A 22929-nucleotide genomic window follows, 5' to 3' on the forward strand; every position below is an offset into this window, starting at 1 on the left:
TGCAAACAGTGACAGCTTTACTTCTTCTTTTCCGATTCGGAGTCCTTTCATTTCCTTTTCTTCTCTGATGGCTGTGGCCAAAACTTCCAAAACTATAGTGAGCAAGAGTGGTGAGAGTGGGAAACCTTGTCTTGTTCCTGATCTTAGTGGCAATGCTTTCAGTTTCTCACCATTGAGGATGACGTTGGCTGTGGGTTTGTCACACATGGCCTTTATTATGTTGAGGCACGTTCCCTCTACGCCTACTTTCTGCAGGGTTGTTAATCATAAATGGGTGCTGAATTTTGTCAAAAGCTTTCTCTGCATCTATTGAGATGATCCTATGGTTTTTCTCCTTCAATTTGTTAATGTGGCTTATCACATTGATTGCTTTGCGTATATTGAAGAATCCTTGCATTCCTGGAATAAACCCCACTTGATCATGGTGTATGATCCTTTTTGAATGTGCTTGTTGGATTTTGTTTGCTAGTATTTTGTTGAGGATTTTTGCATCTACGGTCATCAGCGATACCGCCCTGTAGTTTTCTTTCTTTGTGACATCCGTGTCTGGTTTTGGTATCAAGTTGATGGTGGCCTCAAAGAACGAATTTGAGGGTGTTCCTCCCTCTGCTATATTTTGGAAGAGTTTGAGAAGGATAGGTGTTAGCCCTTCTCTAAATGTTTGATAGAATTCGCCTGTGAAACCATCTGGTCCTGGGCTTCTGTTTGTTGGAAGATTTTTTTTTTTTTTTTTTTTTTTTTGCCGTACGCAGGCCTCTCACTGCTGTGGCCCCTCCCGCTGCGGAGCACAGGCTCCGGACGCGCAGGCTCAGCAGCCATGGCTCACGGGCCCAGCCGCTCCGCGGCATGTGGGATCCTCCCGGACCGGGTCACGAACCCACGTCCCCTGCATCGGCAGGCGGACTCTCAACCACTGCGCCACCAAGGAAGCCCTGTTGGAAGATTTTTAATCACAGTGTCAATTCCAGTGCTTGTGATTGGTCTGTTCATATTTTCTATTTCTTCCTGATTCAGTCTTGGCAGGTTGTGCATTTCCAAGAATTTGTCCATTTCTTCCAGGTTGTCCATTTTCCTGGCACAGAATTTCTTGCAGTAATCGCTCATGATCTTTTGTATTTCTGCAGTGTCAGTTGTTACTTCTCCTTTTTCATTTGTAATTCTATCGATCTGAGTCTTCTCCCTTTTTTCCTTGATGAGTCTGGCTAACGGTTTATCTATTTTGTTTATGTTCTCAAAGAGCCAGCTTTTAGTTCTATTGATCTTTGCTATCGTTGCCTTCATTTCTTTTTCATTTATTTCTGACCTGATCTTTATGATTTCTTTCCTTCCGCTAACGTTGGGGTTTTTTTGGTTCCTCTCTCTCTAACTGCTTTAGGCGCAAGGTTAGGTTGTGTATTCGAGATGTTTCCTGTCTCTTAAGGTGGGCTTGTGTTGCTATAAACGTCCCTCTTAGAACTGCTTTTGCTGCATCCCCTAGGTTTCGGGTCGTCGTGTCTCCATTGGCGTTTGTTTCTTGGTACTTTTTAAGAGCCTCTTTGATTTCTTCAGCGATCACTTCGTTATTAAGCAGTGTATTGTTTAGCCTCCGTGTGTCTGTATTTTTTACAGATCGTTTCCTGTAATTGATATCTAGTGTCATGGCGTCGTGGTCGGAAAAGATACTTGATACAATTTCAGTTTTCTTAAATTTACCAAGGCTTGATTTGTGAGCCAAGCTATGAGCTATCCTGGAGGATGTTCCGTGAGCCCTTGAGAAAAATGTGTATTCGGTTGTTTTCGCATGGAGTGTCCTATAACTATCAATTAAGGGCGTCTTGTCTAATGCATCATTTAAAGCTTGTGTTTCCTTATGTATTTTCATTTTGGATGATCTGTCCATGGGTGAAAGTGGGGCGTTAAAGTCCCCTGCTATGAATGTGTTACTGTCGATTTCCCCTTTTATGGCTGTTAGTATTTGCCTTATGTATTGAGGTGCTACTATGCTGGGTGCATAAACATTTACAATTGTATCTTCTCCTTGGATCGATCCCTTGATCATTCTGTAGTGTCCCTCTTTGTCTCTTCTAATAGCCTTTATTCTAAAGTCTGTATTGTCTGGTATGAGAATTGCTACTCCAGCTTTGTTTTGGTTTCCATATGCATGGACTATCTTTTTCCATCCCCTTACTTTCAGTCTGTATGTTTCTCCAGGTCAAAGTGGGTCTCTTGTAGACAGCACATACATGGGTCTGGTTTTTGTATCCATTCGGCCAGTCGGTGTCTTCTGGTGGGAGCATTTGAATCCATTTACCTTTAAGGTAATTATCGATATGTATGTTCCTGTTCCCATTTTCTTAATTTTTTTTTAACAACATCTTTATTGGGGTATAGTTGCTTTACAACTGGTGTGTTAGTTTCTGCTTTACAACAAAGTGAATCAGTTATACATATACATATGTTCCCATATCTCTTCCCTCTTGCGTCTCCCTCCCTCCCACCCTCCCTACCCCACCCCTCCAGGCGGTCACAAAGCACTGAGCTGATATCCCTGTGCTCTGCGACTGCTTCCCGCTAGCTATCTACCTTACGTTTGCCAGTGTATGTATATATGTCCAGGACTCTCTCACGCTTTGTCACGGCTCACCCTTCCCCCTCCCCATACCCTCAAGCCCGTGCTCCAGTAGGTCTGTGTCTTTATTCCTGTCTTACCCCTAGGCTCTTCACGACATTTTTCCCCCTTAAATTCCCTATATATGTCTTTGTCTTTGCATACGGTCTTTGTCTTTCTCGTTCTGACTTACTTCACGCTGTATGACAGGCTCTAGGTCCATCCACCTCATTACAAACAGCTCGATTTCGTTTCTTCCTATGCCTGAGTAATAGTCCATTGTATATATGTGCCACGTCTTCTTTATCCGTTCATCCTATGATGGGCACCTAGGTTGTTTCCATCTCCGGGCTATTGTAGCGCTGCAATGAACATTTTGGTACATGACTCCTTCTGAATTACGGTCTTCTCAGTGTATATGCCCAGGAGTGGGACTGCTGAGTCATATGGTTGTTCTAGTTGTCGTTTTTTTAAGGAACCTCCATACCGTTCTCCATAGTGGCTGTACCAATTCACATTCCCACCAGCAGTGCAGGGGTGTTCCCTTTTCTCCACACCCTCTCTAGCTTTGATTGTTTCTAGATTCTTTTTGATGATGGCTATTCTGAGTGGTGTGAGATGATATCACATTGTAGTTTTGATTTGCGGTTCCCTAATGATTAATGATGTCGAGCATTCTTTCATGTGTTTGTTGGCCGTCTGTAGATCTTCTTTGGAGAAATGTCTCTTTAGGGCTTCTCTGCCCATTTTTGGATCGGGTTGTGTGTTTTTTTTGTTATTGAGCTGCATGAGCTGCTCGTAAATTTTGGAGATTGATACTTTGTCAGTTGCTTCATTGGCAAATGTTTTCTCCCACTCTGAAGGTTGCCTTTTGGTCTTGTTTATGATCTCCTTTGCTGTGCCAAAGCTTTGAAGTTTCATTAGGTCCCATTTGTTTCCTTTTGTTTTTAGTTCCAGTTCTCTAGCCGGTGGGTCAAAAGGGCTCTTGCGGTGATTTATGTCATAGAGTGTCCTGCCTATGTTTTCCCTCTAAGAGTGTGGTAGTTTCTGGCCTTACATTTAGGTCCTTAATCCATCTGAAGCTTATTTTTGTGTCTGGTGTTAGGGAGTGATCTAATCTCATACTTTTACATGTACCTGTCCAGTTTGCCCAGCACCACTTATTGAAGAGGCTGTCCTTTCTCCACTGTACATTCCTTCCTCCTTTATCAAAGACAAGGGGACCGTATATGTGCGTGGGTTTATCTCTGGGCTTTCCATCCTGCTCCACTGATCCTGCTCCATCTTTCTGTTTTGGTGCCAGTACCATACTGTCTTGAGTACTGTAGCTTTCTAGTATAGTCTGAAGTCAGGGAGCCTGATTCCTCCAGCTCCGTGTTTTGCGTTCGCCAAGATTGCTTTGGCCATTCGGGGTCTTTTGTGTTTTCATACAAACTGTGGAATTTTTTGTTCTAGTTCTGTGGAAAACGCCAGTGGTGGGTTGGTAGGGATTGCATCGAATCTGTAGCTTGCTTTGGGTAGTAGAGTCATTTTCACAATGTTGGTTGCTCCAATCCAAGAACATGGTCTATCTCGCCGTCTATTTGTATCAGCTTTAATTTCTTTCCACAGTGTCTTGTAAGTTATAAGATCTGCGTACAGCTCTTTTTGTCTCCTTAGGTAGGTTTACTCCTAGATATTTTATTCTTTTTGTTGCAATGGTAAGTGGGAGTGTTCTCTTGATTTCACTTTCAGATAGTTCCTCATTAGTGTAGAGGAATGCCAGAGATTTCTGTGCACTAAGTTTGTATCCTGCAACTTTACCAAATTCATTGATTAGCTCTAGTAGTTTTCTGGTGGCATCTTTAGGATTCTCTATGTATAGTAAGCATCATGTCATCTGCAAACAGTGACAGCTTTACTTCTTCTTTTCCGATTTGGAGTCCTTTCATTTCCTTTTCTTCTCTGATGGCTGTGGCCAAAACTTCCAAAACTATAGTGAGCAAGAGTGGTGAGAGTGGGAAACCTTGTCTTGTTCCTGATCTTAGTGGCAATGCTTTCAGTTTCTCACCATTGAGGATGACGTTGGCTGTGGGTTTGTCACACATGGCCTTTATTATGTTGAGGCACGTTCCCTCTATGCCTACTTTCTGCAGGGTTGTTAATCATAAATGGGTGCTGAATTTTGTCAAAAGCTTTCTCTGCATCTATTGAGATGATCCTATGGTTTTTCTCCTTCAATTTGTTAATGTGGCTTATCACATTGATTGCTTTGCGTATATTGAAGAATCCTTGCATTCCTGGAATAAACCCCACTTGATCATGGTGTATGATCCTTTTTGAATGTGCTTGTTGGATTTTGTTTGCTAGTATTTTGTTGAGGATTTTTGCATCTACGGTCATCAGCGATACCGCCCTGTCGTTTTCTTTCTTTGTGACATCCGTGTCTGGTTTTGGTATCAAGTTGATGGTGGCCTCAAAGAACAAATTTGAGGGTGTTCCTCCCTCTGCTATATTTTGGAAGAGTTTGAGAAGGATAGGTGTTAGCCCTTCTCTAAATGTTTGATAGAATTCGCCTGTGAAACCATCTGGTCCTGGGCTTTTGTTTGTTGGAAGATTTTTAATCACAGTGTCAATTCCAGTGCTTGTGATTGGTCTGTTCATATTTTCTATTTCTTCCTGATTCAGTCTTGGCAGGTTGTGCATTTCCAAGAATTTGTCCATTTCTTCCAGGTTGTCCATTTTCCTGGCACAGAATTTCTTGCAGTAATCGCTCGTGATCTTTTGTATTTCTGCAGTGTCAGTTGTTACTTCTCCTTTTTCATTTGTAATTCTATCGATCTGAGTCTTCTCCCTTTTTTCCTTGATGAGTCTGGCTAACGGTTTATCTATTTTGTTTATCTTCTCAAAGAGCCAGCTTTTAGTTCTATTGATCTTTGCTATCGTTGCCTTCATTTCTTTTTCATTTATTTCTGACCTGATCTTTATGATTTCTTTCCTTCCGCTAACGTTGGGGTTTTTTTGGTTCCTCTCTCTCTAATTGCTTTAGGCGCAAGGTTAGGTTGTGTATTCGAGATGTTTCCTGTCTCTTAAGGTGGGCTTGTGTTGCTATAAACGTCCCTCTTAGAACTGCTTTTGCTGCATCCCCTAGGTTTCGGGTCGTCGTGTCTCCATTGGCGTTTGTTTCTTGGTACCTTTTAAGAGCCTCTTTGATTTCTTCAGCGATCACTTCGTTATTAAGCAGTGTATTGTTTAGCCTCCGTGTGTCTGTATTTTTTACAGATCGTTTCCTGTAATTGATATCTAGTGTCATGGCGTCGTGGTCCGACAAGATACTTGATACAATTTCAGTTTTCTTAAATTTACCAAGGCTTGCTTTGTGAGCCAAGCTATGAGCTATCCTGGAGGATGCTCCGTGAGCCCTTGAGAAAAATGTGTATTCAGTTGTTTTCGGATGGAGTGTCCTATAACTATCAATTAAGGGCGTCTTGTCTAATGCATCATTTAAAGCTTGTGTTTCCTTATGTATTTTCATTTTGGATGATCTGTCCATGGGTGAAAGTGGGGCGTTAAAGTCCCCTGCTATGAATGTGTTACTGTCGATTTCCCCTTTTATGGCTGTTAGTATTTGCCTTATGTATTGAGGTGCTACTATGCTGGGTGCATAAACATTTACAATTGTATCTTCTCCTTGGATCGATCCCTTGATCATTCTGTAGTGTCCCTCTTTGTCTCTTCTAATAGCCTTTATTCTAAAGTCTGTATTGTCTGGTATGAGAATTGCTACTCCAGCTTTGTTTTGGTTTCCATATGCATGGACTATCATTTTCCATCCCCTTACTTTCAGTCTGTATGTTTCTCCAGGTCAAAGTGGGTCTCTTGTAGACAGCACATACATGGGTCTGGTTTTTGTATCCATTCGGCCAGTCGGTGTCTTCTGGTGGGAGCATTTTAATCCATTTACCTTTAAGGTAATTATCGATATGTATGTTCCTGTTCCCATTTTCTTAATTTTTTTTTTAACAGCATCTTTATTGGGGTATAGTTGCTTTACAACTGTTGTGTTAGTTTCTGCTTTACAACAAAGTGAATCAGTTATACATATACATATGTTCCCATATCTCTTCCCTCTTGCGTCTCCCTCCCTCCCACCCTCCCTACCCCACCCCTCCAGGCGGTCACAAAGCACTGAGCTGATATCCCTGTGCTCTGCGGCTGCTTCCCGCTAGCTATCTACCTTACGTTTGCCAGTGTATGTATATATGTCCATGCCTCTCTCACGCTTTGTCACAACTCACCCTTCTCCCTCCCCATACCCTCAAGTCCGTTCTCCAGTAGGTCTGTGTCTTTATTCCTGTCTTCCTGTCTTTATTCCTGTCTTCACGACATTTTTCCCCCTTAAATTCCCTATATATGTCTTTGTCTTTGCATACGGTCTTTGTCTTTCTCGTTCTGACTTACTTCACGCTGTATGACAGGCTCTAGGTCCATCCACCTCATTACAAACAGCTCGATTTCGTTTCTTCCTATGCCTGAGTAATAGTCCATTGTCTATATGTGCCACGTCTTCTTTATCCGTTCATCCTATGATGGGCACCTAGGTTGTTTCCATCTCCGGGCTATTGTAGCGCTGCAATGAACATTTTGGTACATGACTCCTTTTGAATTACGGTCTTCTCAGGGTATATGCCCAGTAGTGGGACTGCTGAGTCATATGGTAGTTCTGGTTGTCGTTTTTTTAAGGAACCTCCATACTGTTCTCCATAGTGGCTGTACCAATTCACATTCCCACCAGCAGTGCAGGGGTGTTCCCTTTTCTCCACACCCTCTCCAGCTTTTATTGTTTCTAGATTCTTTTTGATGATGGCCATTCTGAGTGGTGTGAGATGATATCTCATTGTAGTTTTGATTTGCAGTTCCCTAATGATTAATGATGTCGAGCATTCTTTCATGTGTTTGTTGGCCATCTGTAGATCTTCTTTGGAGAAATGTCTCTTTAGGGCTTCTCTGCCCATGTTTGGATCGGGTTGTGTGTTTTTTTTGTTATTGAGCTGCATGAGCTGCTCGTAAAGTTTGGAGATTGATACTTTGTCAGTTGCTTCATTGGCAAATGTTTTCTCCCACTCTGAAGGTTGCCTTTTGGTCTTGTTTATGATCTCCTTTGCTGTGCCAAAGCTTTGAAGTTTCATTAGGTCCCATTTGTTTCCTTTTGTTTTTAGTTTCAGTTCTCTAGCCGGTGGGTCAAAAAGGCTCTTGCGGTGATTTATGTCATAGCGTGTCCTGCCTATGTTTTCCCTCTAAGAGTGTGGTAGTTTCTGGCCCTACATTTAGGTCCTTAATCCATCTGAAGCTTATTTTTGTGTCTGGTGTTAGGGAGTGATCTAATCTCATACTTTTACATGTACCTGTCCAGTTGGCCCAGCACCACTTATTGAAAAGGCTGTCCTTTCTCCACTGTACATTCCTTCCTCCTTTATCAAAGACAAGGGGACCGTATATGTGCGTGGGTTTATCTCTGGGCTTTCCATCCTGCTCCACTGATCCTGCTCCATCTTTCTGTTTTGGTGCCAGTACCATACTGTCTTGAGTACTGTAGCTTTCTAGTATAGTCTGAAGTCAGGGAGCCTGATTCCTCCAGCTGCGTGTTTTGCGTTCGCCAAGATTGCTTTGGCCATTCGGGGTCTTTTGTGTTTTCATACAAACTGTGGAATTTTTTTGTTCTAGTTCTGTGGAAAACGCCAGTGGTGGGTTGGTAGGGATTGCATCGAATCTGTAGCTTGCTTTGGGTAGTAGAGTCATTTTCACAATGTTGGTTGCTCCAATCCAAGAACATGGTCTATCTCGCCGTCTATTTGTATCAGCTTTAATTTCTTTCCACAGTGTCTTGTAAGTTATAAGATCTGCGTACAGCTCCTTTTGTCTCCTTAGGTAGGTTTACTCCTAGATATTTTATTCTTTTTGTTGCAATGGTAAGTGGGAGTGTTCTCTTGATTTCACTTTCAGATAGTTCCTCATTAGTGTAGAGGAATGCCAGAGATTTCTGTGCACTAAGTTTGTATCCTGCAACTTTACCAAATTCATTGATTAGCTCTAGTAGTTTTCTGGTGGCATCTTTAGGATTCTCTATGTATAGTAAGCATCATGTCATCTGCAAACAGTGACAGCTTTACTTCTTCTTTTCCGATTTGGAGTCCTTTCATTTCCTTTTCTTCTCTGATGGCTGTGGCCAAAACTTCCAAAACTATAGTGAGCAAGAGTGGTGAGAGTGGGAAACCTTGTCTTGTTCCTGATCTTCGTGGCAATGCTCTCAGTTTCTCACCATTGAGGATGACGTTGGCTGTGGGTTTGTCACACATGGCCTTTATTATGTTGAGGCACATTCCCTCTACGCCTACTTTCTGCAGGGTTGTTAATCATAAATGGGTGCTGAATTTTGTCAAAAGCTTTCTCTGCATCTATTGAGATGATCCTATGGTTTTTCTCCTTCAATTTGTTAATGTGGCTTATCACATTGATTGCTTTGCGTATATTGAAGAATCCTTGCATTCCTGGAATAAACCGCACTTGATCATGGTGTATGATCCTTTTTGAATGTGCTTGTTGGATTTTGTTTGCTAGTATTTTGTTGAGGATTTTTGCATCTACGGTCATCAGCGATACCACCCTGTAGTTTTCTTTCTGTGTGACATCCGTGTCTGGTTTTGGTATCAAGTTGATGGTGGCCTCGAAATACAAATTTGAGGGTGTTCCTCCCTCTGCTATATTTTGGAAGAGTTTGAGAAGGATAGGTGTTAGCCCTTCTCTAAATGTTTGATAGAATTCGCCTGTGAAGCCATCTGGTCCTGGGCTTCTGTTTGTTGGAAGATATTTTTCTTTTTTTTTTTTTTTGCCGTACGCAGCCCTCTCACTGCTGTGGCCCCTCCCGCTGCGGAGCACAGGCTCCGGACGCGCAGGCTCAGCAACCATGGCTCACGGGCCCAGCCTCTCCGCGGCATGTGGGAGCCTCCCGGACTGGGGCACGAACCCACGTCCCCTGCATCGGCAGGCGGACTCTCAACCACTGCGTCACCAGGGAAGCCCTGTTGGAAGATTTTTAATCACAGTGTCAATTTCAGTGCTTGTGATTGGTCTGTTCATATTTTCTATTTCTTCCTGATTCAGTCTTGGCAGGTTGTGCATTTCCAAGAATTTGTCCATTTCTTCCAGGTTGTCCATTTTCCTGGCACAGAATTTCTTGCAGTAATCGCTCATGATCTTTTGTATTTCTGCAGTGTCAGTCGTTACTTCTCCTTTTTCATTTGTAATTCTATCGATCTGAGTCTTCTCCCTTTTTTCCTTGATGAGTCTGGCTAACGGTTTATCTATTTTGTTTATGTTCTCAAAGAGCCAGCTTTTAGTTCTATTGATCTTTGCTATCGTTACCTTCATTTCTTTTTCATTTATTTCTGACCTGATCTTTATGATTTCTTTCCTTCCGCTAACGTTGGGGTTTTTTTGTTCCTCTCTCTCTAATTGCTTTAGGCGCAAGGTTAGGTTGTGTATTCGAGATGTTTCCTGTCTCTTAAGGTGGGCTTGTGTTGCTATAAACGTCCCTCTTAGAACTGCTTTTGCTGCATCCCCTAGGTTTCGGGTCGTCGTGTCTCCATTGGCGTTTGTTTCTTGGTACTTTTTAAGAGCCTCTTTGATTTCTTCAGCGATCACTTCGTTATTAAGCAGTGTATTGTTTAGCCTCCGTGTGTCTGTATTTTTTACAGATCGTTTCCTGTAATTGATATCTAGTGTCATGGCGTCGTGGTCGGAAAAGATACTTTATACAATTTCAGTTTTCTTAAATTTACCAAGGCTTGATTTGTGAGCCAAGCTATGAGCTATCCTGGAGGATGTTCCGTGAGCCCTTGAGAAAAATGTGTATTCGGTTGTTTTCGCATGGAGTGTCCTATAACTATCAATTAAGGGCGTCTTGTCTAATGCATCATTTAAAGCTTGTGTTTCCTTATGTATTTTCATTTTGGATGATCTGTCCATGGGTGAAAGTGGGGCGTTAAAGTCCCCTGCTATGAATGTGTTACTGTCGATTTCCCCTTTTATGGCTGTTAGTATTTGCCTTATGTATTGAGGTGCTACTATGCTGGGTGCATAAACATTTACAATTGTATCTTCTCCTTGGATCGATCCCTTGATCATTCTGTAGTGTCCCTCTTTGTCTCTTCTAATAGCCTTTATTCTAAAGTCTGTATTGTCTGGTATGAGAATTGCTACTCCAGCTTTGTTTTGGTTTCCATATGCATGGACTATCTTTTTCCATCCCCTTACTTTCAGTCTGTATGTTTCTCCAGGTCAAAGTGGGTCTCTTGTAGACAGCACATACATGGGTCTGGTTTTTGTATCCATTCGGCCAGTCGGTGTCTTCTGGTGGGAGCATTTGAATCCATTTACCTTTAAGGTAATTATCGATATGTATGTTCCTGTTCCCATTTTCTTAATTTTTTTTTTAACAGCATCTTTATTGGGGTATAGTTGCTTTACAACTGGTGTGTTAGTTTCTGCTTTACAACAAAGTGAATCAGTTATACATATACATATGTTCCCATATCTCTTCCCTCTTGCGTCTCCCTCCCTCCCACCCTCCCTACCCCACCCCTCCAGGCGGTCACAAAGCACTGAGCTGATATCCCCGTGCTCTGCGGCTGCTTCCCGCTAGCTATCTACCTTACGTTTGCCAGTGTATGTATATATGTCCATGCCTCTCTTGCGCTTTGTCACAGCTCACCCTTCCCCCTCCCCATACCCTCAAGTCCGTGCTCCAGTAGGTCTGTGTCTTTATTCCTGTCTTACCCCTAGGCTCTTCACGACATTTTTCCCCCTTAAATTCCCTATATATGTCTTTGTCTTTGCATACGGTCTCTGTCTTTCTCGTTCTGACTTACTTCACGCTGTATGGCAGGCTCTAGGTCCATCCACCTCATTACAAACAGCTCGATTTCGTTTCTTCCTACGGCTGAGTAATAGTCCATTGTATATATGTGCCACGTCTTCTTTGTCCGTTCATCCTATGATGGGCACCTAGGTTGTTCCCATCTCCGGGCTATTGCAGCACTGCAATGAACATTTTGGTACGTGACTCCTTTTGAATTATGGTCTTCTCAGGGTATATGCCCAGTAGTGGGACTGCTGAGTCATATGGTAGTTCTGGTTGTCGTTTTTTTAAGGAACCTCCATACTGTTCTCCATAGTGGCTGTACCAATTCACATTCCCACCAGCAGTGCAGGGGTGTTCCCTTTTCTCCACACCCTCTCCAGCTTTTATTGTTTCTAGATTCTTTGTGATGATGGCCATTCTGAGTGGTGTGAGATGATATCTCATTGTAGTTTTGATTTGCGGTTCCCTAATGATTAATGATGTCGAGCATTCTTTCATGTGTTTGTTGGCCGTCTGTAGATCTTCTTTGGAGAAATGTCTCTTTAGGGCTTCTCTGCCCATGTTTGGATCGGGTTGTGTGTGTTTTTTTTTTTTTGTTATTGAGCTGCATGAGCTGCTCGTAAAGTTTGGAAATTGATACTTTGTCAGTTGCTTCATTGGCAAATGTTTTTCCCCCACTCTGAAGGTTGCCTTTTGGTCTTGTTTATGATCTCCTTTGCTGTGCCAAAGCTTTGAAGTTTCATTAGGTCCCATTTGTTTCCTTTTGTTTTTAGTTCCAGTTCTCTAGCCGGTGGGTCAAAAAGGCTCTTGCGGTGATTTATGTCATAGCGTGTCCTGCCTATGTTTTCCCTCTAAGAGTGTGGTAGTTTCTGGCCCTACATTTAGGTCCTTAATCCATCTGAAGCTTATTTTTGTGTCTGGTGTTAGGGAGTGCTCTAATCTCATACTTTTACATGTACCTGTCCAGTTTGCCCAGCACCACTTATTGAAGAGGCTGTCCTTTCTCCACTGTACATTCCTTCCTCCTTTATCAAAGACAAGGGGACCGTATATGTGCGTGGGTTTATCTCTGGGCTTTCCATCCTGCTCCACTGATCCTGCTCAATCTTTCTGTTTTGGTGCCAGTACCATACTGTCTTGAGTACTGTAGCTTTCTAGTATAGTCTGAAGTCAGGGAGCCTGATTCCTCCAGCTCCGTGTTTTGCGTTCGCCAAGATTGCTTTGGCCATTCGGGGTCTTTTGTGTTTTCATACAAACTGTGGAATTTTTTTGTTCTAGTTCTGTGGAAAACGCCAGTGGTGGGCTGGTAGGGATTGCATCGAATCTGTAGCTTGCTTTGGGTAGTAGAGTCATTTTCACAATGTTGGTTGCTCCAATCCAAGAACATGGTCTATCTCACCGTCTATTTGTATCAGCTTTAATTTCTTTCCACAGTGTCTTGTAAGTTATAAGATCTGCGTACAGCTCCTTTTGTCTCCTTAGGTAGGTTTACTCCTAGATATTTTATTCTTTTTGTTGCAATGGTAAGTGGGAGTGTTCTCTTGATTTCACTTTCAGATAGTTCCTCATTAGTGTAGAGGAATGCCAGAGATTTCTGTGCACTAAGTTTGTATCCTGCAACTTTACCAAATTCATTGTTTAGCTCTAGTAGTTTTCTGGTGGCATCTTTAGGATTCTCTATGTATAGTAAGCATCATGTCATCTGCAAACAGTGACAGCTTTACTTCTTCTTTTCCGATTTGGAGTCCTTTCATTTCCTTTTCTTCTCTGATGGCTGTGGCCAAAACTTCCAAAACTATAGTGAGCAAGAGCGGTGAGAGTGGGAAACCTTGTCTTGTTCCTGATCTTCGTGGCAATGCTCTCAGTTTCTCACCATTGAGGATGACGTTGGCTGTGGGTTTGTCACACATGGCCTTTATTATGTTGAGGCACGTTCACTCTACGCCTACTTTCTGCAGGGTTGTTAATCATAAATGGGTGCTGAATTTTGTCAAAAGCTTTCTCTGCATCTATTGAGATGATCCTATGGTTTTTCTCCTTCAATTTGTTAATGTGGCTTATCACATTGATTGCTTTGCGTATATTGAAGAATCCTTGCATTCCTGGAATAAAACCCCACTTGATCATGGTGTATGATCCTTTCTGAATGTGCCTGTTGGATTTTGTTTGCTAGTATTTTGTTGAGGATTTTTGCATCTACGGTCATCAGCGATACCGCCCTGTCGTTTTCTTTCTTTGTGACATCCGTGTCTGGTTTCGGTATCAAGTTGATGGTGGCCTCGAAGAACGAATTTGGGGCTGTTCCTCCCTCTGCTATATTTTGGAAGAGTTTGAGAAGGATAGGTGTTAGCCCTTCTCTAAATGTTTGATAGAATTCGCCTGTGAAGCCATCTGGTCCTGGCCTCTTGTTTGTTGGAAGATTTTTAATCACAGTGTCAATTTCAGTGCTTGTGATTGGTCTGTTCATATTTGCTATTTCTTCCTGATTCAGTCTTGGCAGGTTGTGCATTTCCAAGAATTTGTCCATTTCTTCCAGGTTGTCCACTTTCCTGGCACAGAATTTCTTGCAGTAATCGCTCGTGATCTTTTGTATTTCTGCAGTGTCAGTCGTTACTTCTCCTTTTTCATTTGTAATTCTATCGATCTGAGTCTTCTCCCTTTTTTCCTTGATGAGTCTGGCTAACGGTTTATCTATTTTGTTTATCTTCTCAAAGAGCCATCTTTTAGTTCTATTGATCTTTGCTATCGTTGCCTTCATTTCTTTTTCATTTATTTCTGACCTGATCTTTATGATTTCTTTCCTTCCGCTAATGTTGGGGTTTTTTTGGTTCCTCTCTCTCTAATTGCTTTAGGCGCAAGGTTAGGTTGTGTATTCGAGATGTTTCCTGTCTCTTAAGGTGGGCTTGTGTTGCTATAAACGTCCCTCTTAGAACTGCTTTTGCTGCATCCCCTAGGTTTCGGGTCGTCGTGTCTCCAATGGCGTTTGTTTCTTGGTACTTTTTAAGAGCCTCTTTGATTTCTTCAGCGATCACTTCGTTATTAAGCAGTGTATTGTTTAGCCTCCGTGTGTCTGTATTTTTTACAGATCGTTTCCTGTAATTGATATCTAGTGTCATGGCGTCGTGGTCGGAAAAGATACTTGATACAATTTCAGTTTTCTTAAATTTACCAAGGCTTGATTTGTGAGCCAAGCTATGAGCTATCCTGGAGGATGTTCCGTGAGCCCTTGAGAAAAATGTGTATTCGGTTGTTTTCGCATGGAGTGTCCTATAACTATCAATTAAGGGCGTCTTGTCTAATGCATCATTTAAAGCTTGTGTTTCCTTATGTATTTTCATTTTGGATGATCTGTCCATGGGTGAAAGTGGGGCGTTAAATCCCCTGCTATGAACGTGTTACTGTCGATTTCCCCTTTTATGGCTGTTAGTATTTGCCTTATGTATTGAGGTGCTACTATGCTGGGTGCATAAACATTTACAATTGTATCTTCTCCTTGGATCGATCCCTTGATCATTCTGTAGTGTCCCTCTTTGTCTCTTCTAATAGCCTTTATTCTAAAGTCTGTATTGTCTGGTATGAGAATTGCTACTCCAGCTTTGTTTTGGTTTCCATATGCATGGACTATCTTTTTCCATCCCCTTACTTTCAGTCTGTATGTTTCTCCAGGTCAAAGTGGGTCTCTTGTAGACAGCACATACATGGGTCTGGTTTTTGTATCCATTCGGCCAGTCGGTGTCTTCTGGTGGGAGCATTTTAATCCATTTACCTTTAAGGTAATTATCGATATGTATGTTCCTGTTCCCATTTTCTTAATTTTTTTTTAACAGCATCTTTATTGGGGTATAGTTGCTTTACAACTGGTGTGTTAGTTTCTGCTTTACAACAAAGTGAATCAGTTATACATATACATATGTTCCCATATCTCTTCCCTCTTGCGTCTCCCTCCCTCCCACCCTCCCTACCCCACCCCTCCAGGCGGTCACAATGCACTGAGCTGATATCCCTGTGCTCTGCGGCTGCTTCCCGCTAGCTATCTACCTTACGTTTGCCAGTGTATGTATATATGTCCAGGACTCTCTCACGCTTTGTCACGGCTCACCCTTCCCCCTCCCCATACCCTCAAGTCCGTGCTCCAGTAGGTCTGTGTCTTTATTCCTGTCTTACCCCTAGGCTCTTCACGACATTTTTCCCCCTTAAATTCCCTATATATGTCTTTGTCTTTGCATACGGTCTTTGTCTTTCTCGTTCTGACTTACTTCACGCTGTATGACAGGCTCTAGGTCCATCCACCTCATTACAAACAGCTCGATTTCGTTTCTTCCTATGCCTGAGTAATAGTCCATTGTATATATGTGCCACGTCTTCTTTATCCGTTCATCCTATGATGGGCACCTAGGTTGTTTCCATCTCCGGGCTATTGTAGCGCTGCAATGAACATTTTGGTACATGACTCCTTCTGAATTACGGTCTTCTCAGTGTATACGCCCAGGAGTGGGACTGCTGAGTCATATGGTAGTTCTAGTTGTCGTTTTTTTAAGGAACCTCCATACCGTTCTCCATAGTGGCTGTACCAATTCACATTCCCACCAGCAGTGCAGGGGTGTTCCCTTTTCTCCACACCCTCTCTAGCTTTTATTGTTTCTAGATTCTTTTTGATGATGGCTATTCTGAGTGGTGTGAGATGATATCACATTGTAGTTTTGATTTGCGGTTCCCTAATGATTAATGATGTCGAGCATTCTTTCATGTGTTTGTTGGCCGTCTGTAGATCTTCTTTGGAGAAATGTCTCTTTAGGGCTTCTCTGCCCATTTTTGGATCGGGTTGTGTGTTTTTTTTGTTATTGAGCTGCATGAGCTGCTCGTAAATTTTGGAGATTGATACTTTGTCAGTTGCTTCATTGGCAAATGTTTTCTCCCACTCTGAAGGTTGCCTTTTGGTCTTGTTTATGATCTCCTTTGCTGTGCCAAAGCTTTGAAGTTTAATTAGGTCCCATTTGTTTCCTTTTGTTTTTAGTTCCAGTTCTCTAGCCGGTGGGTCAAAAGGGCTCTTGCGGTGATTTATGTCATAGAGTGTCCTGCCTATGTTTTCCCTCTAAGAGTGTGGTAGTTTCTGGCCTTACATTTAGGTCCTTAATCCATCTGAAGCTTATTTTTGTGTCTGGTGTTAGGGAGTGATCTAATCTCATACTTTTACATGTACCTGTCCAGTTTGCCCAGCACCACTTATTGAAGAGGCTGTCCTTTCTCCACTGTACATTCCTTCCTCCTTTATCAAAGACAAGGGGACCGTATATGTGCGTGGGTTTATCTCTGGGCTTTCCATCCTGCTCCACTGATCCTGCTCCATCTTTCTGTTTTGGTGCCAGTACCATACTGTCTTGAGTACTGTAGCTTTCTAGTATAGTCTGAAGTCAGGGAGCCTGATTCCTCCAGCTCTGTGTTTTGCGTTCGCCAAGATTGCTTTGGCCATTCGGGGTCTTTTGTGTTTTCATACAAACTGTGGAATTTTTTGTTCTAGTTCTGTGGAAAACGCCAGTGGTGGGTTGGTAGGGATTGCATCGAATCTGTAGCTTGCTTTGGGTAGTAGAGTCATTTTCACAATGTTGGTTGCTCCAATCCAAGAACATGGTCTATCTCGCCGTCTATTTGTATCAGCTTTAATTTCTTTCCACAGTGTCTTGTAAGTTATAAGATCTGCGTACAGCTCTTTTTGTCTCCTTAGGTAGGTTTACTCCTAGATATTTTATTCTTTTTGTTGCAATGGTAAGTGGGAGTGTTCTCTTGATTTCACTTTCAGATAGTTCCTCATTAGTGTAGAGGAATGCCAGAGATTTCTGTGCACTAAGTTTGTATCCTGCAACTTTACCAAATTCATTGATTAGCTCTAGTAGTTTTCTGGTGGCATCTTTAGGATTCTCTATGTATAGTAAGCATCATGTCATCTGCAAACAGTGACAGCTTTACTTCTTCTTTTCCGATTTAGAGTCCTTTCATTTCCTTTTCTTCTCTGATGGCTGTGGCCAAAACGTCCAAAACTATAGTGAGCAAGAGCGGTGAGAGTGGGAAACCTTGTCTTGTTCCTGATCTTCGTGGCAATGCTCTCAGTTTCTCACCATTGAGGATGACGTTGGCTGTGGGTTTGTCACACATGGCCTTTATTATGTTGAGGCACGTTCACTCTACGCCTACTTTCTGCAGGGTTGTTAATCATAAATGGGTGCTGAATTTTGTCAAAAGCTTTCTCTGCATCTATTGAGATGATCCTATGGTTTTTCTCCTTCAATTTGTTAATGTGGCTTATCACATTGATTGCTTTGCGTATATTGAAGAATCCTTGCATTCCTGGAATAAAAGCCCACTTGATCATGGTGTATGATCCTTTTTGAATGTGCCTGTTGGATTTTGTTTGCTAGTATTTTGTTGAGGATTTTTGCATCTACGGTCATCAGCGATACCGCCCTGTCGTTTTCTTTCTTTGTGACATCCGTGTCTGGTTTTGGTATCAAGTTGATGGTGGCCTCGAAGAACGAATTTGGGGGTGTTCCTCCCTCTGCTATATTGTGGAAGAGTTTGAGAAGGATAGGTGTTAGCCCTTCTCTAAATGTTTGATAGAATTCGCCTGTGAAACCATCTGGTCCTGGGCTTTTGTTTGTTGGAAGATTTTTAATCACAGTGTCAATTCCAGTGCTTGTGATTGGTCTGTTCATATTTTCTATTTCTTCCTGATTCAGTCTTGGCAGGTTGTGCATTTCCAAGAATTTGTCCATTTCTTCCAGGTTGTCCATTTTCCTGGCACAGAATTTCTTGCAGTAATCGCACATGATCTTTTGTATTTCTGCAGTGTCAGTTGTTACTTCTCCTTTTTCATTTGTAATTCTATCGATCTGAGTCTTCTCCCTTTTTTCCTTGATGAGTCTGGCTAACGGTTTATCTATTTTGTTTATCTTCTCAAAGAGCCAGCTTTTAGTTCTATTGATCTTTGCTATCATTGCCTTCATTTCTTTTTCATTTATTTCTGACCTGATCTTTATGATTTCTTTCCTTCCGCTAACGTTGGGGTTTTTTTGGTTCCTCTCTCTCTAATTGCTTTAGGCGCAAGGTTAGGTTGTGTATTCGAGATGTTTCCTGTCTCTTAAGGTGGGCTTGTGTTGCTATAAACGTCCCTCTTAGAACTGCTTTTGCTGCATCCCCTAGGTTTCGGGTCGTCGTGTCTCCATTGGCGTTTGTTTCTTGGTACCTTTTAAGAGCCTCTTTGATTTCTTCAGCGATCACTTCGTTATTAAGCAGTGTATTGTTTAGCCTCCGTGTGTCTGTATTTTTTACAGATCGTTTCCTGTAATTGATATCTAGTGTCATGGCGTCGTGGTCCGACAAGATACTTGATACAATTTCAGTTTTCTTAAATTTACCAAGGCTTGCTTTGTGAGCCAAGCTATGAGCTATCCTGGAGGATGCTCCGTGAGCCCTTGAGAAAAATGTGTATTCGGTTGTTTTCGGATGGAGTGTCCTATAACTATCAATTAAGGGCGTCTTGTCTAATGCATCATTTAAAGCTTGTGTTTCCTTATGTATTTTCATTTTGGATGATCTGTCCATGGGTGAAAGTGGGGCGTTAAAGTCCCCTGCTATGAATGTGTTACTGTCGATTTCCCCTTTTATGGCTGTTAGTATTTGCCTTATGTATTGAGGTGCTACTATGCTGGGTGCATAAACATTTACAATTGTATCTTCTCCTTGGATCGATCCCTTGATCATTCTGTAGTGTCCCTCTTTGTCTCTTCTAATAGCCTTTATTCTAAAGTCTGTATTGTCTGGTATGAGAATTGCTACTCCAGCTTTGTTTTGGTTTCCATATGCATGGACTATCTTTTTCCATCCCCTTACTTTCAGTCTGTATGTTTCTCCAGGTCAAAGTGGGTCTCTTGTAGACAGCACATACATGGGTCTGGTTTTTGTATCCATTCGGCCAGTCGGTGTCTTCTGGTGGGAGCATTTGAATCCATTTACCTTTAAGGTAATTATCGATATGTATGTTCCTGTTCCCATTTTCTTAATTTTTTTTTTAACAGCATCTTTATTGGGGTATAGTTGCTTTACAACTGGTGTGTTAGTTTCTGCTTTACAACAAAGTGAATCAGTTATACATATACATATGTTCCCATATCTCTTCCCTCTTGCGTCTCCCTCCCTCCCACCCTCCCTACCCCACCCCTCCAGGCGGTCACAAAGCACTGAGCTGATATCCCCGTGCTCTGCGGCTGCTTCCCGCTAGCTATCTACCTTACGTTTGCCAGTGTATGTATATATGTCCATGCCTCTCTTGCGCTTTGTCACAGCTCACCCTTCCCCCTCCCCATACCCTCAAGTCCGTGCTCCAGTAGGTCTGTGTCTTTATTCCTGTCTTACCCCTAGGCTCTTCACGACATTTTTCCCCCTTAAATTCCCTATATATGTCTTTGTCTTTGCATACGGTCTTTGTCTTTCTCGTTCTGACTTACTTCACGCTGTATGACAGGCTCTAGGTCCATCCACCTCATTACAAACAGCTCGATTTCGTTTCTTCCTACGGCTGAGTAATAGTCCATTGTATATATGTGCCACGTCTTCTTTGTCCGTTCATCCTATGATGGGCACCTAGGTTGTTCCCATCTCCGGGCTATTGCAGCACTGCAATGAACATTTTGGTACGTGACTCCTTTTGAATTATGGTCTTCTCAGGGTATATGCCCAGTAGTGGGACTGCTGAGTCATATGGTAGTTCTGGTTGTCGTTTTTTTAAGGAACCTCCATACTGTTCTCCATAGTGGCTGTACCAATTCACATTCCCACCAGCAGTGCAGGGGTGTTCCCTTTTCTCCACACCCTCTCCAGCTTTTATTGTTTCTAGATTCTTTGTGATGATGGCCATTCTGAGTGGTGTGAGATGATATCTCATTGTAGTTTTGATTTGCGGTTCCCTAATGATTAATGATGTCGAGCATTCTTTCATGTGTTTGTTGGCCGTCTGTAGATCTTCTTTGGAGAAATGTCTCTTTAGGGCTTCTCTGCCCATGTTTGGATCGGGTTGTGTGTGTTTTTTTTTGTTGTTGTTATTGAGCTGCATGAGCTGCTCGTAAATTTTGGAGATTGATACTTTGTCAGTTGCTTCATTGGCAAATGTTTTTCCCCCACTCTGAAGGTTGCCTTTTGGTCTTGTTTATGATCTCCTTTGCTGTGCCAAAGCTTTGAAGTTTCATTAGGTCCCATTTGTTTCCTTTTGTTTTTAGTTCCAGTTCTCTAGCCGGTGGGTCAAAAAGGCTCTTGCGGTGATTTATGTCATAGCGTGTCCTGCCTATGTTTTCCCTCTAAGAGTGTGGTAGTTTCTGGCCCTACATTTAGGTCCTTAATCCATCTGAAGCTTATTTTTGTGTCTGGTGTTAGGGAGTGCTCTAATCTCATACTTTTACATGTACCTGTCCAGTTTGCCCAGCACCACTTATTGAAGAGGCTGTCCTTTCTCCACTGTACATTCCTTCCTCCTTTATCAAAGACAAGGGGACCGTATATGTGCGTGGGTTTATCTCTGGGCTTTCCATCCTGCTCCACTGATCCTGCTCCATCTTTCTGTTTTGGTGCCAGTACCATACTGTCTTGAGTACTGTAGCTTTCTAGTATAGTCTGAAGTCAGGGAGCCTGATTCCTCCAGCTCCGTGTTTTGCGTTCGCCAAGATTGCTTTGGCCATTCGGGGTCTTTTGTGTTTTCATACAAACTGTGGAATTTTTTGTTCTAGTTCTGTGGAAAACGCCAGTGGTGGGTTGGTAGGGATTGCATCGAATCTGTAGCTTGCTTTGGGTAGTAGAGTCATTTTCACAATGTTGGTTGCTCCAATCCAAGAACATGGTCTATCTCGCCGTCTATTTGTATCAGCTTTAATTTCTTTCCACAGTGTCTTGTAAGTTATAAGATCTGCGTACAGCTCTTTTTGTCTCCTTAGGTAGGTTTACTCCTAGATATTTTATTCTTTTTGTTGCAATGGTAAGTGGGAGTGTTCTCTTGATTTCACTTTCAGATAGTTCCTCATTAGTGTAGAGGAATGCCAGAGATTTCTGTGCACTAAGTTTGTATCCTGCAACTTTACCAAATTCATTGATTAGCTCTAGTAGTTTTCTGGTGGCATCTTCAGGATTCTCTATGTATAGTAAGCATCATGTCATCTGCAAACAGTGACAGCTTTACTTCTTCTTTTCCGATTTAGAGTCCTTTCATTTCCTTTTCTTCTCTGATGGCTGTGGCCAAAACGTCCAAAACTATAGTGAGCAAGAGCGGTGAGAGTGGGAAACCTTGTCTTGTTCCTGATCTTCGTGGCAATGCTCTCAGTTTCTCACCATTGAGGATGACGTTGGCTGTGGGTTTGTCACACATGGCCTTTATTATGTTGAGGCACGTTCACTCTACGCCTACTTTCTGCAGGGTTGTTAATCATAAATGGGTGCTGAATTTTGTCAAAAGCCTTCTCTGCATCTATTGAGATGATCCTATGGTTTTTCTCCTTCAATTTGTTAATGTGGCTTATCACATTGATTGCTTTGCGTATATTGAAGAATCCTTGCATTCCTGGAATAAAAGCCCACTTGATCATGGTGTATGATCCTTTTTGAATGTGCCTGTTGGATTTTGTTTGCTAGTATTTTGTTGAGGATTTTTGCATCTACGGTCATCAGCGATACCGCCCTGTCGTTTTCTTTCTTTGTGACATCCGTGTCTGGTTTTGGTATCAAGTTGATGGTGGCCTCGAAGAACGAATTTGGGGGTGTTCCTCCCTCTGCTATATTGTGGAAGAGTTTGAGAAGGATAGGTGTTAGCCCTTCTCTAAATGTTTGATAGAATTCGCCTGTGAAACCATCTGGTCCTGGGCTTTTGTTTGTTGGAAGATTTTTAATCACAGTGTCAATTCCAGTGCTTGTGATTGGTCTGTTCATATTTTCTATTTCTTCCTGATTCAGTCTTGGCAGGTTGTGCATTTCCAAGAATTTGTCCATTTCTTCCAGGTTGTCCATTTTCCTGGCACAGAATTTCTTGCAGTAATCGCACATGATCTTTTGTATTTCTGCAGTGTCAGTTGTTACTTCTCCTTTTTCATTTGTAATTCTATCGATCTGAGTCTTCTCCCTTTTTTCCTTGATGAGTCTGGCTAACGGTTTATCTATTTTGTTTATCTTCTCAAAGAGCCAGCTTTTAGTTCTATTGATCTTTGCTATCATTGCCTTCATTTCTTTTTCATTTATTTCTGACCTGATCTTTATGATTTCTTTCCTTCCGCTAACGTTGGGGTTTTTTTGGTTCCTCTCTCTCTAATTGCTTTAGGCGCAAGGTTAGGTTGTGTATTCGAGATGTTTCCTGTCTCTTAAGGTGGGCTTGTGTTGCTATAAACGTCCCTCTTAGAACTGCTTTTGCTGCATCCCC

Source organism: Globicephala melas, chromosome 1 (genome assembly GCF_963455315.2).
Source record: "Globicephala melas chromosome 1, mGloMel1.2, whole genome shotgun sequence".
NCBI classification, from domain to species: domain Eukaryota; kingdom Metazoa; phylum Chordata; class Mammalia; order Artiodactyla; family Delphinidae; genus Globicephala; species Globicephala melas.